The 20123-nt window shown below is 40.4% G+C and overlaps 1 protein-coding gene and 1 pseudogene across 4 annotated transcripts in view; one reads left to right on the top strand and one right to left on the bottom strand.

Annotated features, from left to right (window-relative positions):
- The window catches only part of PCED1B (PC-esterase domain containing 1B), a 159708-nt gene that overhangs the window by 50132 nt on the left and 89453 nt on the right, over positions 1 to 20123 (bottom strand). The window lies entirely within an intron of this gene.
- On the top strand, positions 12704 to 13399 carry LOC136323000 (dynein light chain Tctex-type 1 pseudogene; annotated as a pseudogene).

Raw genomic sequence — 20123 nt, 5'->3', positions numbered from 1 at the left:
TGCTTCTGGAGAACATGCAGGTGTGTTGTGAGATAAAGCTTAAACACTGCTAAATAGGGCGGCATTTCTAAAGTACCACTTGCAGAGCAGCAAGACAGTCCATCTCTATGACAGTCACTTCCATTTACTGCCTCCCCAAGGCCACTTCTCCTTCTTCCAGAGCATTCCATTGGTGAGGACAGAGCTCTAGATCACAGGGACAGTAGTCCCTAGACCTGATCCAAGGATAAATCAGAATAGGTCTAAACTAGTCATGGAAATCCTCATCCCCTTGGCCACTGATTGTTCTAAGTTGGGCATCTGACCCAGTTCTGGCCAATGGGACATAAAGGGCAATCTGGACACCCTGAAAGACAAGGCTTTGTGATGAAGAGGCCTGTGGTAGTTTCCTAGGGCTTCCATAACAAAGTACCACAAATTGGGTGGCCTAAAACAACAGACATGTATTCCTTACTCCCCCTAAAGGCTCGAAGGAAGAACCTTCCTTGCCTTTTCCTCATCACTGATGATGACCAACAATCCCTGATGTTTCTTGGCTTGCAACATCTTTCCTCCAGTTCTGTCTCTGTCTTCACATGGCCATCTTCCCTCGGTGTTCCCTGTGTCTTCAATGGTGTTCTTCATTGAACACCAGTTCTTGGATTAGCACCCCCTCAATTCAGTATGACCTCATCTGAACAAATTCCATCTGCAAAGACCTCAATTTCCTCTTTCTTTCTTTCTTTCTTTCTTTCTTTCTTTCTTTCTTTCTTTCTTTCTTTCTTTTCTTTTCTTTTCTTTCTTTTCTTTCTTTCTTTCTTTCTTTCTTTCTTTCTTTCTTTCTTTCTTTTTCTTCCTCCCTCCCTCCCTCCCTCCCTCCCTCCCTCCCTCCCTCCCTTCCTTCCTTCCTTCCTTCCTTCCTTCCTTCCTTCCTTCCTTTTTTGTTTTTTACTCAGTCTAGAGGACGGAAGGCAGAGGCAGACTCCCGCATGTGCCCTGGCTAGGATCCACCCAGCAAACCTACTAGGGGGTGATGCTCTGCCCACCTGGAGTATTGCTCTGTTGCTCAGCAACCAAGCTCTTCTTAGCACCTGAGGCAGAGGCCATGGAACCATCCTCAGCACCCAGGGCCAACTTGCTCCAATTAAGCCATGGCTGCAGGAGGAAGGAGAGAGAGAGAGAGAGAGAGAAGTGAGAAGGAGAGGGGTGGAGAAGCAGATGGGCGCCTCTCCTGTATGTCCTGACCAGAAATCAAACCCAGGAAATCCACACGCCAGGCTGACATTCTACCACTGAGCAAATTGCTCAGGGCCCTCTTTTTTCAAACAGGGTCACATTCATAGGTGCCTGGGTTAGGATTTCATCATAAATCTTTTTGGGGGACAAGTCAACCCACAACAAGGCCTTTTGCCCATTTCCCTTTATCTTCTTGGAAATACAGCAGCCATCTTGTGACAATGAGGCTACAAGCAGGAGGAGAAAAGTCTAGACTCTAAAGATAGTGGAAAGGAAAGCTAGAAAAAACTGCCATGGTTTCTATCACCTGTTCTCAGAAACATCCTAATGAATCCTCCTAGTTCAGGACAAAATTAGAAAAATAAGTGAGGTATGAAAGTTTTTATAGATCTAGTTTCATTAAATGTAAAGGGCTATTTTTTATTCCAAAGTTACGTCATTCTCACTTTGGTTAGTAAAATATTCTTTCTTTTATGAAATGATGGTGATTTGTTTTCCCAGGTCTTTGCTTGGCAAATGATGGGAAAAAGCAAGAAAGGAAGAAAAGAAGAAGAGAGGGGAGGGAGAGAAGGAGGGAGGGAGAGAAGAAGAAAGGAAAGAAAGGAAGGGAAGAAGAAAGGAAAATATTTTAAAAGTCAGTCTTCCGTTTTCAATTTTTTTTTTAAGCTTGTGAAATCTAAAGGTCTGTGATGTGAAGAGTGCGGGCTGAACCTGCCCGGAAGGCCCAGACTGGTGCTGAGCTCCGGAACCTCTGGCACTGGCTCGTGAGAGCAGAGGGTTAAGTTTCCAGGAAGCGAGTTGACATCATCTTGGAAGCTTGAAATCCGACATGGTGGGAGTATTTACACCATGGAAACCTGCAAATCCCCCCTACCCCCCAGCTGGTGTTTTCCAGAGTGCTGCTGCCCCGATCTTGCCTCCTGCAAGCATCCGGGGGATAATCATGCAAGGGCCACCCACACTGACAGAAACACACAGGAGAGTCAGGTGGACTTCATGAATGAATTTAAATTTTTACAGTGAACACTATTCTTTCTCATTGCTTGCTCAATTATCTGATGGCCCATTTCCTCACTAAAATATCAGCTGTGCCTCAGCAGGGACTACATCTGCCCTGTACTCACACTCTCCCTATCAGCACAGAGTGGGCACAGGGCACTGGTCTTCCTAGGAGTCATGGTCAGAGATTCCATAGTCATCAGAATGTCTGGGGGAGCAAAAGTTGTCATAAGTCTAGGACAGTCACCAATGAGGGAAGTCTATAGACAATGAATCCCTGTCCTCACCTATGCACATTCTCAGATGGCGGAGTGAGAACATGAAAGTAACCAAAGTATGATGTAATTTCACATAGTGAAAATAACCTAGGTGTGAGTTTTTGGGGTTTTTTCTTTTTACAGAGACAGAGAGAGAATCAGAGAGAGGGATAGATAGGGACAAACAGGAACGGAGGGAGATGAGAAGAATCAATCATTAGTTTTTCGTTGCAACACCTTAGTTGTTCATTGATTGCTTTCTCACATGTGCCTTGACTGCGGGCCTTCAGCAGACTGAGTAACCCCTTGCTTGAGCCAACGACCTTGGGTCCAAGCTGGTGAGCTTTTGCTCAAACCAGATGAGTCCGCACTCAAGCTGGCGACCTCGGGGTCTTGAACCTGGGTCTTCGGCATCCCAGTTCGATGCTCTATCCACTGCACCTCTGCCTGGTCAGGCTAGGTGTGAGTTTTAAGCCATTGTGGTGGGCTCAGTAAAACACTAGTTCAGTAGATGGTTTATAGGTATTTAAAAAATGGTTTAGTACCCAATACATTTGGGAAATGATGGTTAAAACAAGTTAAATCGATATTTATTTATTTATTTATTTATTTATTATTATTTAGTGAGAGAGAGAGCAGAGAAGAGAGACAGAGAGAGGAACAGACAGGGATTAGACAGACAGGAAGGGAGAGAGATGAGAAGCATCAATTCTTTGTTGTAGCACCTTAATTGTTCATTGAGGTACCTTAATTGTTCATTGATTGCTTTCTCATAAGTGCCTTGATAGCAGGGATGGGGGTAGGGGGGGACACAACTATAGCCTGAGCCAGTGACCCCTTGGGCTCAAGCCAGAGACCCTTTTGAGCTCAAGCCAGCAACCATGGGGTCATGTCTATGATCCCACACTCAAGCCAGCAACCCCGAACTCAAGCTGGTGAGCCCACACTCAAGCCAGAGACCTTGGAATTTTGAACCTGGGACCTCTGCATTCTAGTCCGACACTCTATCCATTCATTGCACCATCACCTGGTCAGGCAAATCTATTTCTCAGAGCCATTAATGTGATGCTAACATGCTTGTGAATCATTACTCTGACCACAGAATCCATTTTTGAGTGCATCAGCTATAATTAGTGTTCCACAGAGCACAGTTTATGTGTCAAATGACAAATGTAAAATAATTTGGTAATGATTTTGATGTCCTTTAGTCAAGGGGGAAAAGGACACATCACAATCTCTGGAGTGATGAGTACTGAAAGCTTGTTCCTTTACATGTCCTCATGTTTTTGCTTTCTTACAGACAGCTGGATGTTTCTGCTCTTAAGGCAAATGGTGCATCACTGAGAGCTGGGGTTCTGGAGCCACCTGGGGTTCAAGTCCCAGCTCTTCCGTTTACTAGCTGTGTGGTCTTGTGAAAGTTACCTAAACCTCAGTTTTCCTCAACTGTGCAATGGGAACAATAGCAATAACATCTGCCTCCTGAGTAACTGAAAGGCTTAAAAAAGATGTGACATACAGAACACTCAATGTGAAGTATTATCGTGTTAGCTCTCAGTACTGTAGGTCTACTGATTACAGTAACCCCTGCCTTGCACCTTTGCTTTCTTCTGAGTCTGTTCTCTTTCTTGCCCTATGATTCCAAGAAATAACTTCAATTCCTGCAGCAGCTCCTCACTGGGAGGATCTCCCAGGTTTTCAGCCGCTTTAGCTGCTCTTTTCTGAACTCTATTCAAGTTTCACTGGCTCTCTTCAGTTTCAGGATTTCTAACTGAGCTCCGTCCTTTGAAAAATGCCTGCTTAGAGAATCAGAACTATTTGTGACTTTAAAATTATATCAAACTGTTCTTTGAAAAGGTTTGTGAAGCCTTCAGCCTTTCTGCTACCAGTGGGAGTGAACTATTATTAGCACCCAGTTCTGCACTGATCTTGGATTCAGTTCTGATTCTGAAGGGAGAAAATTACAGGACGTTTCTTGTGACAGGACTAGGATTGCAGAAGGGCTGTAATGGTTGGTAATGATGTTCTGTCCTCTGTTCAGCACTGACAAAAGTTGTTTTATTTTATTTTTCAGTAGAGGAGATAAATTGGACTGAGGAGGTAAAAAAAAAAAAGTCTTAGATATGAAAGAATTTAGAGATCCAACATTTTTTTCTACCATATAAGGTTTTTCTTTCTCATTGTACTCACTCACGAGAAAAACAGTGGAAAATAACTTCAATAGCCAGAACACAATTCCTTGGAATTGTGACTTAAATAGATTAAAAATATATATACTTCAGGGGAAAACATCAAGTAACTTAGAGCTAGCTAACCTCAGTGATTAATTAAAAACCAGCCACTAGGGCAGGGGTTGGGAACCTATGGTTTGCGAGCCAGATGTGGCTCTTTTGATGGCTGCATCTGGCTCGCAGACAAATCTTAAAAAAAAAAAAAGTTAAAAATATAAAACATTCTCATGTATTACAATCCATTCATTTCCTACCACTCATGTTCATGATTGCAGGTGGCTGGAGCCAATCACAGCTGTCCTCTAGGACAACACCAAATTTTTATTTGACAATGTGTAACGTACATGGGCTGTTGTATGCATTTAATGGAATTACATTTTAAAATATGTAGTGTTCATGGCTCTCTCAGACAAAAAGCTTCCCGACCCCTGCACTAGGCTATGTCTTTGTATAAGTCAGCCCAACCTCTTATTCCTTTTTTATATAACATTGTACTGGAATTTAATCTCCATGGAAGAAGAGATTTTTGTCTGTTCTCTGTTATGCCCTCAGCCTCTAGAAGAGTATGGCATGCAGCAGACAGTCAATCAATACTTATCAAATTGACTGATGGGTGAGCGAAAACTGGAGAAATGGATTGTAATGGTTCAGCATTATGAAGCAGAGGCATTGGAAGGTCTCATGACCAACATAACATCAGTCATGTCAGAATGGAGCTTTACCTCTTAACGCAAAGCAGTTAACTTGTAAAGTATTTAGAAAGATGCTGACAAAGTGCTGACTTTAAAAAACATAATCAGAACTATTATTTCACCAGAAAGGTCCACCAACTGCAATTAACTGAGGCTTTCTTTTAAAGAATAAAAGTGTAGGCACTGAGATTATGAATTACTATCATCAGTACAAATTGTGTATTTAATAATAAAACTCTATGAAAATCTCTCCCTCAGCTAGCATTCCCAGCTCTCTTGATGAGCTTGATGGTCCTGTGATTCATCTTTGGAAAGAGGCTTCCCCCTATTAAACTGCATATTAATTTTCTTGCATTTCATTGAGACTAGCATTGGCACAGAAGGTCCCATATGAGCCTCTCAGAGATGGAGAAGATCAGAATTAGAGAAGGGAAGATGGAGATTAGTTGTTAGGATCTAAATTGTGGTTGCATCTGTACAGTAGGTAATTGGGTACTCCATAAAGCAAATTATATCAATATTTCCATTTGTCATTTGCATCATCTAGGTAAAAAATTTTTTCCCATTAATCCTTTTTTATAATTATAGTAACTGCAAAATGTAAATGATAGGCAATTACCTTGGGAGCATTTGTAAACAATGGTAATTAATTTTTATATCCTTCAGCATGAAGACTCAGTCTTACATTAATTCTTGATACTGATACATTTAAGGCAACTTATTCATTTTTTTTTTTTTTGAGATGGTCACAAGAGCCATGAGATATTCAACGGTTGCCATTCTGTTATTTGAAAGTATAAACTTAATGTCATGTGACCTCAGGAGCCCATAGAATTTCCTGTGGCAGAATGCACCTTATCAAATACACTGTTCACAAAATTAGGGGATATTCTATAGCATTTTGAAATATCCCCTATTTTTTGTGAGCAGTATAAAAACTCAGCACCCCAAACTTTTCCTGTTTATTTTGGAGACTCCCCAAAGTATCAGGAGCCGATCCATCCTTGCTGCCTGACACAGTCAGAGCAGGGACGAAGCATCTGCACAGCTCATGTTCTTCGGGTCGGATCTGGGTATTTCCTCTGATAATATTCCCCCTGCTGGGATTTTGTGCCCTAATCATAGGGACAGGCCCACGGTAGGATTCCAACAATACTGTACTTTCCCAGGCTACTTGAGACCCTGAGGTCAACCAGTCTGTGAATAGGTCTCTTCAGAATCACTCTGAAAAGAACCACATGGATATCCCTCAGAGCACTCAATCCCCCTGCATTCCCTTTAAGAAAATTTACCAGCAACTCCAAAAACAAGAGCTAGAGACAATGATCAAGGCAACTGTACTTCCTGCTATCAAAGTTGTTCCCCTCAGGAGTTCCCTGAAGAAATCCTGGCTAAAGAATATAATCCCTTTGCCTAAACCCATAGACATGGGAGGCTGGCTATGGTATCCCCCTATAAGAATAAATGGGCGATGGTGGTACCCCCAAAGAGAGCCAGATCTATGGGTAAGCCCCCCCACTCCTGAGCCTTTGCCATATACAGGAGCATATATAGTTGGAGAAAGAATGGTTATCTATAGGGGAAGGCATACCCAATGGCGAGACATACCTTCCTTTATGGAGAGACTACCTAAGTCAAGACAACCTTGGTGCCTACTGACCAAAGAGGCAAGAAATGCCATACAAAGGCAACCAAGACCATATTATGAGAAAATAGGTTGTGACCTATGCATTACAGACTATGAATAGGTGACAGAGGTTAGCCACAAAAGCACCTTTTAGCCTTTACTTAACCTTTACTTAACCCTCTTAGCCTTTCCATACTATATAAGAATAGAAAACTTTCCATTCCTCTTACAAACCTGACCTTTATGTAATGGAAAGCTCTGAGAAAAATAAAGAAAGAGCTTAACTAGTAGAAGAAAATAATAGACAAACATAATTTTACTAGACAATAGGCCATTAGGTAAAGTAGAGTTAATAATTAATAGTGACCTTTAAGAAGCTAGGGCCCTGGCTGGTTGGCTCAGTGGTAGAGCATCGGCCTGGCGTGCAGGAGTCCCAGGTTTGATTCCCGGCCAGGGCACACAGGAGAAGCGCCCATCTGCTTCTCCACCCTTCCCCCTCTCCTTCCTCTCTGTCTCTCTCTTCCCCTCCCACAGCTAAGGCTCCATTGGAGCAAAGTTGGCCCGGGCACTGAGGATGGCTCCATGGCCTTTGCCTTAGGTGCTAGAATGGCTCTGGATGCAACAGAGCAATGCCCCAGATGGGCAGAGCATCACCCCCTGGTGGGCGTGCTGGGTGGATCCCAGTTGGGTGCAAGCAGGAGTCTGTCTGACTGCCTCCCTGTTTCCAACTTCAGAAAAATACAAAAAAAAAGAAGCCTGTGTAAGGCTGATGCCAATATTGTTGTTGCTCAAGGTATTGTGTAACTATACTTAGAATGGCTTACCACCTGATTTATAGCTTAAAGAAATATATTAACCTCTTCCTGGAATATTCATTCATATTAAAGCAAAAATAAATATTAATCAATATATTTTGCATATCATGTGATTATAACTTAGTGTATAAAATAAAGCTAAACTAGTTGTTGGCAGAGATGCCTGGCAACTGATTCAAAGAAGTGGCTCTCTCGTGTCCTTTCTCACTGATGCAGTCCATTCCTCAGGACACCCCTGGACCTGCTGGAGTGGGTCTTGGCACCAAAGAGATGCTCACGTTTGCCCACAGACCTGTCTGTCAGGCACAGTTACGTTACATGCCCACCTTCAGCTGGCTACACTTCTTCATGTCTTTGCCTGTGTGCCATTTGATTTACCTCCCACTGCTGACCACCACTGTGTGCAATGAGAGTGTCAGTGTTCACCCAAGGGTGCCATGACCTTGGGTGTGGTGCTGCATTTTATGCATAAGAGGAGAGAATGACCTCTCTCTAACTCCCTGTTGTATGTACTTGATCATGTGGCCCTGCAGCAAATCTGACCACATCCAGAGTCTTTTTTTTTTATTCATTTTAGAGAGGAGAGGGAGAGACAGAGAGGGAGAGAGAGAGGAGAGACAGAGAGAGAGAGAGAGAAGGGGGAGGAGCTGGAAGCATCAACTCCCATATGTGCCTTGACCAGGCAAGCCCAGGGTTTTGAACTGGCGACCTCAGCATTTCCAGGTCGACGCTTTATCCACTGCGCCACCACAGGTCAGGCCATCCAGAGTCTTTTAAATAATTCTTTTAATTGAGAGCAGGGGAGGCAGAGAGACGGACTCCCGCATACCCTGCTTGGGGATCCACTGGGCAAGCCCCTTATGGGGCGATGCTCTGCCCATCTTGGGCATTGCTCTGTTACTTGGCAACCAAGTTATTTTCAGCACTTGATGCAATGTGGAGCCTGGAGCCAGCTTGCTGGAATCAATAGAGCTATGACTGTGGGAGGAGGTTGGGGGAAAGAAAGAGAGAGTAAAAGAGAAGCATGTGGGGTGGAGAAGCAGATTGTCACTTCTCCTGTGTGCCCTGACGGGGAATAGAACCTGGGACATCCACACACTTAACTGATGCTATACCACTGAGCCAACTGGCCAGGGCTCAGAGTCATTTTTATCCTTCCTGTTTCTGGGCTTTACCCTTACTCAGAATCTTACACATTCTACCATGAAAATAATTGTCAGTACCTGGCACGCACTCCATGACCAGAGTCCAGTTGCCTGCCCCTCCCCAAACCCCCATGCTGGGCTAAGGCAACAGCTGGGGCAAACACACCACAGTCCTCATCTTTCTTCTCTCCTTTGGCTCTCTCTCCTGCCAAACTCAGTCACAAATCAGAAGGGTCCGTGGACATCACTCGGCACATTTGGGTTTAGCGCGAGGGTGATGAGCGTACAGGGAGGTGATGATGTGAAACGGCGCATGAGCAGTCAGTCAGTCAAATGTTTCCTACAGAGGGAAATCTCTTTCTCCTGTTTCTGCAGTGATGGAACAAGACTTATTAACCACCTTGGGATCCATCCACAATATCATTTTCTTCAGTGCATTGTTCAGGTGGGTGCTGCCCACTGTCCCTTCCAGTGCTTGAGGTTAGTCATTGCTGTGTTGAACACAAAGGGCCTTTGTGGAAATTCTTTTTGGAGTCCACAGCTGATACTGCCTCTCAGACTGGCAGCCAGAGGGTGGTCCTTTCATTTGTTTTCTTTTTGTCAATTCTTTCTTTACTCAGTATCAACTGTATCTTTTTGCTGTTCCCATTGGGGATAGCCCTGACTTCTCTTCCTGATGTTTTTCTGATTTTAGCTGGTCTGAAACCCAGACATTTTTTTAAAGGAAAAGTACTGAGCAATAATATTGTTTAGCGAGCCAGTGGCTAGACACACCAATATTAAAAAGAACAAGCAGAGAGGTTTCTTAATTCCAAAATGGAATTTTTATATATTAGACATGTCTATGACCCAACATTTAAAAATCATTATAATAGTCTAGATAATGACCAAATGAAATTAATTATAAGGTTTGGCACCTTTGGAAAAAAGCCTTGAACTAATTTAATTCATGGATATGAAGATACTGTGCAAGTTAATATTGATTCACCAACTCAAATAATCTGAGAGCCCAATAGTAAATAAATACTTTTACATTGAACTTGGTTTTGCTGCTCAGATATTATAGGCACTTGGCCACTTTGCTTCTAGAATAATGTAATGTTAACAAAAGAGAGAAGAATCAAATTAAATATCTAAGATCAGAGCCAGTACCATATGTTAACCATAAATATTCTCCTCAACTAGCAATTCAATTTTTCCAATTTGTGATTCACTTTCCTCTACTTAACATCAAAAATGCAGAATTGGAAGAATTTGAACAGGGTTTTAAAAGGGATATTTTAAAATAAACATAAGTGTTATACTATAGTACCTGCATATATAAAATTATTCAATTTTATACACAAGGTATATAAAAAGGTAGATAGCTATAAGTTTTGTAAGTAACAATAGGTATCATTTATTTAGGCTTACTATATACCAGATACCTTTTCAGAACTTTATATACATTATCTCCTTTAATCTACGCAGTAGATAGTTTTACTTCCCAAATTACAGATGAAAAAACTTAACCCTATGCTATGAGACAGAAAGTACAGGAAGCCACTTAAAATTTTTTAAAAAGGACATTAGTATATATAAATTATTGCTTTATAATATTATATAAAGTATAAGAGTATACAATTTATTTTTCTAACCTCTCATTAAATTGTCACATTCATTCAAATTAGCTAAGCATCTAAAAAAGTAAATGCTGAAAAAGATTAGAAGCTAAGAGTTCGGGAGTCTGGTGTATACTGAGACCAGAGGGTGGGCTATGCCAGTGAGCGACCAACAGAGAACGCAAAGGAGGCAGAAGTCTGCGCGAGCCAGAAATCAATGCAAGAGAGTACAGAGGTGCCCTGACCAGGTAGGTCGGTTGATTAGAGCATCATCCCAAAGTGCAGAGGTTGCTGGTTCAATTCCTGGTGAGGGCACATACATACAGGAAAAGATTGATGTTCTTGTCTCTCTCTCTCTCTTCCTCTTTCACTAAAATCAATAAGTAAAAGTTAAAACAAAAAGAAAAAAGAAAGAGAGAGAGAGGCAGGAGGGCAGAAGGATGCTGCTGCAGGAGAGTCATACACGAGATCAGGGATGAGAGAGGGGTTGCAGGAAATGAGAAGGCATCAGGAGGCGCCAGAGCAGAGCATGTACCAGAGAAGCTAGACTGTGGCTGTTCCTGTGTATGCATCGACACTTTCTAAGAGTTCCCCTGTCAGTAGCCAGTCCCAGCAGAATCAGTCTAAGCTCCTGGCCCTCAAGTGGAAACTAGGCTGAGGCAGAAGAAGGATCCACAATGTCTGTGTACAAGAAAATCCTACCTAAAGGCTGCATTTAAAAGATACCAGGTAGATAAGTGCTAATCCCATAGGGCATTCAGGGCATTTTGCTTCTTGAACTCCCTGAAGCTTCTACTAGCTTTCTCACAAGGGCAAAACTCAGCTCTCAGAGATGGTTCAATCTGACCCACAAAGAAAACATTTTCCAGGCTACATTGTAAATTACAGGGCCCCCTCTCACTGGTTGAACTTAGTGAGACACAAATTATTCACAGCCAAGTATTATATAAACCATGGATTAACCTTTATCTGTTTCCTACTTCTTTTTTTTTTAATTATTTATTTATTTATTCATTTTTTAGAGAGGAGAGGGAGAGACAGAGGGAGAGAGAGAAGAGACAGAGAGAGAGAAGGGGGGAGGAGCTGGAAGCATCAACTCCCATATGTGCCTTGACCAGGCAAGCCCAGGGTTTCGAACCGGCAACCTCAGCATTTCCAGGTCGACGCTTTATCCACTGCGCCACCACAGGTCAGGCTATCTGTTTCCTTCTTACAGGACGTACTTTAATTGCTGATTCTCCCCTTAGAATGTACTGGAAACTGCATGTTTCATTCTACACGTAGCTTGACCAGTGGGGAGTACAGTAAATGCTACTTCCTTAAACTGCCCCCTAAGCTTTTATTATCATTTAGATTTCATTAGCATTGTAAACTGCCACATCCCACTCAAATGGAGCTGGTGGCCAAGGAAAACTGCTAGATCTTTCCCACTTGAAGGGCAGCTACCGAGCCAAATAACCATCCTGTATTTATGAAAATCCAGTTAAAAACAACTTTTACCCGGGTCTTTGCCTGGATTCCTATTAATTTCTTTGTGGCTTTAGTGGCCCGACAATTCAAATTGCTAGGTCGAGGCTGAATTCCAGTCTGCTGGTCATGTCATCGACACCAACAGTGCCAGCTCCCCAGGCTCTGTGATAGCTGCAGGTATGATAAATCGCCTTCTTTGTCTTCAGTGAATTAAATGATTTTCAACTGAAGTCAACAAATATTTATTCAGCACAGATTCTGAGCCACTCTTCTGAATGTGAGGATGAATGAGAGGTATTGAGGATGTTTGGATGAACTAGATATAACTAGTCCCCAAGGAGCTCATGACACATGGCAGACACAGGCTGAATGTGGCTAAGTATAATATGTACATTTTGAGTCAAGTTCTATGAAAACATAGAGCATTCGGCAACTTACTGAATTACTTCAGTAGTTTTAGTTTCTTATGTATGTAATCTTCTACAAATCTCTCTATTTTCAAATTTCTAATTGGTTGGTATGTATCAGTTCATCCTAAAGCTAGGTCTGCCTAGAGCAACTGGACCAAGGGGTTGGCTGAGGATTTTGTATCACGTATGCTGATCACAGCAGAATATGTGAATTGGATTTTATTAAGAATGTTGATGGGGCGACGCGTCGGAGGGAAGATGGAAGACTTTCAGGGTTCCGAAGAGATGACTTTTGTTGTTGATGAAGTGAGCAACATTGTAAAAGAGGCCGTGGAAAATGTCATCGGAGGCAGCGCCTACCAGCACAGCAAAGTCAACCAGTGGACCAACAATGTAGTGGAACAAACTCTGAGCCAACTCAGCAAGCTGGGAAAACCATTTAAATACATTGTGACCTGTGTAATTATGCAGAAGAACGGAGCAGGATTGCACTCGGCGAGTTCTTGCTTCTGGGACAGCTCTACTGACGGGAGCTGCACCATGTGGTGGGAGAACAAGACCATGTACTGCATCATCACCACCTTCGGGCTGTCCATCTGACCTCGTCATCGCCCGCGCTCTTCTCCTCTGGCCCCCTCTCCTCCATCTGCTAACCACCAGCCATGAATTCAGTGAGCACCTTCCCCAGTCTTTGATTTTGTAGCACTCTCAAAATGGAGAGAAAACACCAAACGACCGCACTGTTCTGCAGTCGGCACACCTCGTCAGAGGAGTCGTTCACCATAGGCAGTAGAAGCCTGGGCCGCCACTTGTCTTAACTCGATTTCTGCTCAAAGGTGCTAAAAGCTCAAATCTGCTAGTGTGAAAGTTTCTCTACTCTCTCAAATGATTCAATCACACCAAGTTTTCACACTTTGTACTTTTAAAAGTTAGAATAAATTATTCCAATTAAAAAAAAAAAAAAAAAGAATGTTGATGGACAGGACCAATACATTAGAAATACCTAACTATCTCATTATGTCATCTCTTCAAGTGATTTTAAGGCAGTAACAATGTGAAAGATAGTTCACAAGAGGGTCAGCTAACATATGCTGACTCTTCCAGAATGCAAAGATAATAAGGAAGCAACAGGGAACAAAGGGACTCCTTCTGCAAGATGACAGTAATAATGGTGAGGTAGCTTACTAACTGCTTTACAGTATTGATAAAAATTCTGCTGTGACACACCTCTAGATTTCTACAGCTTGTAGCCAGCAACAACACATGACCACACAATTTTTGGTAGCTGAAGCTAAAAAAAATTATTTGGGTGGTTGGCTAATTGCTCCTTTACCTTGCCTTCCAGATAGAAGATGGAACAAGAATGGAAACAGGAAACCTTTCTGCCCTTGGTTTTTTACCAGGCTGCCAGATTTACACTGGCCTTTTCACATACTAATCTGAGTCTTAGCAAAAATAAGAGATTACCTCCTCAAGTGTCGGGGCTTTTGGTATTTTGCACCGAAAATAATGATTCAAACCTGAATATGACTGAAAGGAGGAGGGAGTTCTTTCATAGCCTCCAGCCCCACTCAGAGTCTTCTTTTCTCCTTTGACAACCTCTTCACTGGGGAGCCTGATAGGGCTGCCACCACCCCTGGTCTTTAGGCAGATACCCTGACTATGCCTTCCCCAGGCTCAGACCTTTCCTTAAGCCTGCACTGTGTATAAGGTGGGAGTTCCCTCAGCCAGGAGGGACACCAGGGCCTATTGCCCAAAGAGTTTCAATTAACTATTTATTTTGCTTTTGATTTCCTTCCCCTCACTGTTTCCTTTCTAAATCTTTCAAATGTTTTGTTACTTAAATGTAAAGCTCAAAATTCAATTCTTAGCCAATACAAGTATAGAATAAAATTCCTGAAAGATATAATAAAGATAAAATAAACTGTTTAATAGAGAGCCAATAGAACAAATAGAGCTAGGAAATAAAAAAATGGTGCCAGAACAGTTAAATATACTTATCCAAAAAAACAAAACAAAACAAAAAAACTCAGATATATTTTAAACAGTATATAAAAAGAACTTAAAAAACATTTGTGACCTTGGGTTAATAGAAGATTTCTTAGAGACTCAAAAAGTCTGAAGAACCTCTGAGAGAGCTCTGTGACAACATAAAGAGAAATAACATCCTCATCATAGGGGTTCCTGAAGAAGAAGAGAAAGAACAAGGGATAGAGACTTTGTTCGATCAAATCATAGCTGAAAATTTCCCTAAACTGATGCAAGGAAGGGTCTCACAAGTTCAGGAAGCACAGAGAACTCCATTAAAGAGAAACCCAAAGAGACCTACACCAAGACACATCATAATTAAAATACTAGAGCTAAGCAATAAAGATAAAATATAAAAAGCTGCTAGAGAAAAGAAGGCTATCACCTACAAAGGAGCCCCCATAAGGATGACTTCTGACTTCTGACTTCTCAACAGAAACATTTGAGGCCAGAAGGGAATGGCAAAAAATATTCAAAGTAATGCAGAACAAGAACCTACAACCAAGACTACTTTATCCAGCAAGGCTATCATTTAAAATTGAAGGAGAAATAAAAAGCTTCCCAAACAAACAAAAAAAAACTCAAGGAATTCATTACAACCAAACCAATGCTGCAGGAAATGTTAAGGAGACTGTTGTAAACAAATTAAAGTGGGAAAAGAATATAGCAAAAAAGGAATACAGCTTTAAAGAATAAAATGGCAATAAACAACTACATATCAATAATAACCTTAAATGTAAATGGATTAAATGATCCAATCAAAAGACATAGGGTAGCTGCTTGGATAAGAAAACAGGACCCATACATATGCTGTCTATAAGAGACACACCTTAAAACAAAAGATGCATATAGACTAAAGATAAAAGGATGGAAAAAATATTTCATGAAAATGGAAATGAAAAAAGCTGGGGTAGCAATACTTATATCAGACAAAATGGACTTTAAAACAAAGACTATAGCAAGAGATAAAGAAGGTCACTACATAATGATAAATGGAGCAATCCAATAGGAAGATATAACCATCATAAATATCAACACATCTAATATAGGAGCACCTAAATATATAAAGTAGACTTTGATGGATATAAAGGGCGAGATCAATAGCAATACTATAATAGTAGGAGATTTCAATACCCCACTAACATCACTAGATAGATCCTCAAGAAAGAAAATTAACAAAGAAACAGCAGACTTAAAGGACACACTAGATCAACTCGATTAAATAGATATCTTTAGAACCTTTCACCCTAAGGCAGCAGAATATACATTCTTTTTAAGTGCTCATGGTACATTCTCTAGGATAGACCACATGTTAGGACACAAGAGCAGTCTCAACAAACTTAAGAAGATTGAAATCATATCAAGCATTTTCTCTGATCACAATGGCATAAAACTAGAACTCAACCACAACAGAAAAACTGAAAAATACTCAAACACATGGAAACTAAATAGCATGTTATTAAATAATGAATGGGTTAACAATTAGATCAAAGAAGAAATAAAAAAAATTCCTAGAAACAAATGATAATGAGCAAACAACAACTTAAAATTTATGGGACACAGCAAAAGCAGTCCTGAGAGGGAAGTTCATAGCACTACAGGTGTTCCTTAAGAAGCTTGAAAAAGCTCAAATAAACAACCTAACCCTTCATCTAAAAGAACTAGAAAAAGAACAGCAAGTAAGGCCCAGAGGTAGTAGAAGGAAGGAAATAATAAAGACCAAAGCAGAAATAAATGACATAGAAGCTAAAGAAACAATATGGAGGATCAATGAAACCAAGAGCTGGTTCTTTGAAAGAGTAAACAAGATCAGCAAACCTTTAACAAGACTCACCAAGAAAATAAGAGAGAGGACTCAAATAAAATTAGAAATGAGAGTGGAGAAATAACAACTGACACAACAGAAGTACAAAATATTGTAAGAAAATACTATGAAGAACTATATGCCAAAAAATTAAACAACCTAGGTGAAATGGAAAAATTCCTTGAAACATATAATCTTCCAAAAATCAATCTGGAAGAATCAGAAAACTTAAACAGACTGATTACAATAAAAGAGATTGAAACAGTTATCAAAAGTCTCCCAAAAAACAAAACCCCTGGGCCCGATGGCTTCACTGGTGAATTCTACCAAATATTCAAAGAAGAACTAACTCCTATCCTTCTCAAGCTATTTCAAAAAAATTCAAGAGGAAAGAACACTTCCAAGTTCCTTTTATGAGGCAAGCATAATTCTGATTCCAAAATCAGGCAAAGACAATACAAAGAAAGAAAATTATAGGCCAATATCCCTGATGAATTTAGATGCTAAAATACTCAACAAAATATTAGCAAACCAGATCCAGCAATACATGAAAAAAATCATACATCATGATCAAGTGGGATTTATTTTGGGGAAGCAAGGATGGTACAACATTCGTAAACCAATTAATGTGATTCACCACATGAACAAAAGGAAGGACAAAAACTATTTGATAATTTCAATAGATGCAGAAAAAGCATTTGATAAAATCCAGCATCGATTTATGATCAAAACTCTTAGCAAAGTGGGAATACAGGGAACATACCTCAACATGATAAATGTTGTAAGTTGGTGTCAAACCCACAGTCAACATTATAATTAATGGACAAAAATTAAAAGCAGTTCCCCTAAAATCAGGAACAAGGCAGGGATGCCCCCTTTCACCACTCTTATTCAACATAGTCCTGGAAGTCCTAGCTACAGCAATCAGACAAGAAGAAGAAATAAAAGGCATCCAAATAGGAAAAGAAGAAGTAAAACTATCATTATTTGCAGATGATATGATATTGTATATAGAAAACCCTAAAGTCTCAGTCAAAAAACTACTGGACCTGAGTGAATTCAGCAAGGTAGCAGGATATAAAATTAATACACAGAAATCAGAGGCATTTTTATACACTAACAATGAACTGTCAGAAAGAGAAATTAAGGAAACAATCCCCTTCACTATTGCAACAAAAAGAATAAAGTACCTAGGAGTAAATTTAACCAAGGAGGTTAAAGACTTGTACTCAGAAAATTATAAAACATTGATAAAAGCAATCAAGGAAAACACAAACAAGTGGAAGCATATACCGTGCTCATGGTTAGGAAGAATAAACACCATTAAAATGGCTATATCTCCCAAAGAAATTTATAAATTCAATGCAATACCAATTAAAATACCAATAACATACTTTGAAGATATAGAACACATATTCCAAAAATTTATATGGAACCAAAAAAAGAACACGAATAGCCTCAGCAATCTTCAAAAAAAAGAATAAAGTGGGAGATATCACACTTCCTGATATCAAGTTATACTACAAGACCATTGTACTCAAAACAGGTTGGAACTGGCATAAGAACAGGCATATAGATCAATGGAACAGAACAGAGAACCGAGAAATAAACCCACATCTTTATGGACAATTGTTACTTGAGAAAGGAGGTAAGAGCATACAGTGGAATAAAGACAGTCTCTTTAACAAATGGTGTTGGGAAAACTGGACAGCTACCAGCAAAAAAATGAAACTAGACCCCCAACTTACACTATGCACAAAAATAAACTCAAAATGGGTAAAGGACTTAAATGTAAAGTGTGAAACCATAAGCATCCTAGAAGAAAACTTAGGCAGTAAGCTCGCCGACATCTATAGCAGCAATATCTTTGCTGCATTATCTCCATAGGAAAATGAAATAGAAGACAGGATAAACAAATGGGACTATATCAAAGTAAAAAGCTTTTGCACAGCTAAAGACAATATGAACAGAATAAAAAGACAAACCACACAATGGGAGAACATATTTGACAATACATCTGATAAGGGATTAATAACCAAAATTTATAAAGAACTTGTAAAGCTCAACACCAGAAAGACAAACAATCTAATCAAAAAATGGGCACAAGAAATGAATAGACACTTCTCCAAAGAGGACATACAGATGGCCAATAGACAAATGAAAAAATGTTCAACGTCACTAATCATTAGAGAAATGCAAATTAAAACCACAATGAGATACCACCTCACACCAGTCAGAATGGCACTCATTGACAAAACAACACATGATAGGTGCTGGCAAGGATGTGGAGAAAGGGGAACCCTCCTGCACTGCTGGTGGGAATGCAGACTGGTGCAGCCACTGTGGAAAACAGTATGGAGATTCCTCAAAAAATTAGAAATGGAACTGCCCTTTGACCCAGCCATTGCACTTATAGGAATATATATCCCAAGGACACCATATCACCAACTGAAAAAAAGAGAAATGCACCCTCATGTTTATGGCAACATTGTTCACAATAGCAAAGATCTGGAAACAGCCCAAGTGTCCGTCAGTGGAAGAGTGGATTAAAAGCTGTGGTATATATATACAATGGAATACTATGGGGCTATGAAAAAGAAGGAAATATTACTTTTTGCAACAATATGGAGGGACCTGGAAACTATTATGTTGAGTGAAATAAGCCAGGCAGAGAAAGGAAAATATCATATGACATCATTCATTTGAGGAATCCAAGGAATAATGTGAACTGAGGAACGGAATTGAGACAAAGGAAGGATCAAAGGGACCAGAGGAAGAGGACAGAGGGAAAGGGGATGATAGGATGGGATAAACCTGAGGGAAGGGGGGAGGGCGCTGTAGGGAGGGGAGCAAGAGAGATGTTGAGGGGAATAGGGGGAGGGGGGAGGCATTTGGGGTGACCCTAGAATCTATGTAAATACAATTAATTAAATTTAAAAAAAATTTAAAAATAATTTATAAAATCAACACCAAAGATTGGCAAAGGACCTGAATAGACACTTCTTCAAAGAGGACATACAGATAGCCAATAGATATATGAGAAGTTGTCACTAATCATCAGAGAAACAAAAATTAAAATCACAATGAGATATCACCTCATGCTTGTCAGAATGACTATTATCAATAAATCAACAAACAAGTGATGTCAAGGATGTGGAGAAAAGGGAACCCTCATGCACTCTTGGTGGGAATGCAGACTGGTGCAGCCACTGTAGAAAGCAGTATGGAGTTAACTCTAAAAATTAAAAAGGAAACTGCTTTATGACCTAACAATTCCACTTCTGGGATTATATCTAAAGAAACCTGAAATACTAATTTGAAAAATATATGCACCCCTACATTTATTGCAGTGTTATTTACAACAGACAAGATTTGGAAGCAACCCAAGTATTCATCAGTAGATGAGTAGATAAAAAAGCTGATGTACATTTACACAGTGGAATACTACTTGTCCATCAAAAAGAAGGAAATCTCACTCTTTGTGTTAGCATGGATGGACATAGGGAGCATTATGCTAAGTGAAATAAGCCATTCAGAGAAAGACAAGTACATGATTTCACTCATATGCAGTATCTAATGAACAACAACAACAAAAACCAAGCAGAATAGCAAAGGACTCAGAGGTAGAGAACAGACTGACAACTGTCAGATGGAAATGCGGTTGCAGGGCTGGATGAATGGGGTAAAAAAATTAAGCAAAAAAAGGGGAGAGAGAGAGAGAGAGAGAGTAGACTGATAGACACAAACAACAGTATGTTTGCCAGAGGGAAAGGGAGAGTTGGAGGAGGAATGACGGGGTACCAGGGGATAAATAGTGATGTCCACCTGAGAC

Source organism: Saccopteryx bilineata, chromosome 2, assembly GCF_036850765.1.
Source record: "Saccopteryx bilineata isolate mSacBil1 chromosome 2, mSacBil1_pri_phased_curated, whole genome shotgun sequence".
NCBI classification, from domain to species: Eukaryota; Metazoa; Chordata; class Mammalia; order Chiroptera; family Emballonuridae; genus Saccopteryx; species Saccopteryx bilineata.
Note: the sequence above shows the minus strand (reverse complement) of the source record. Positions and strands in the feature narration are given on the sequence as shown.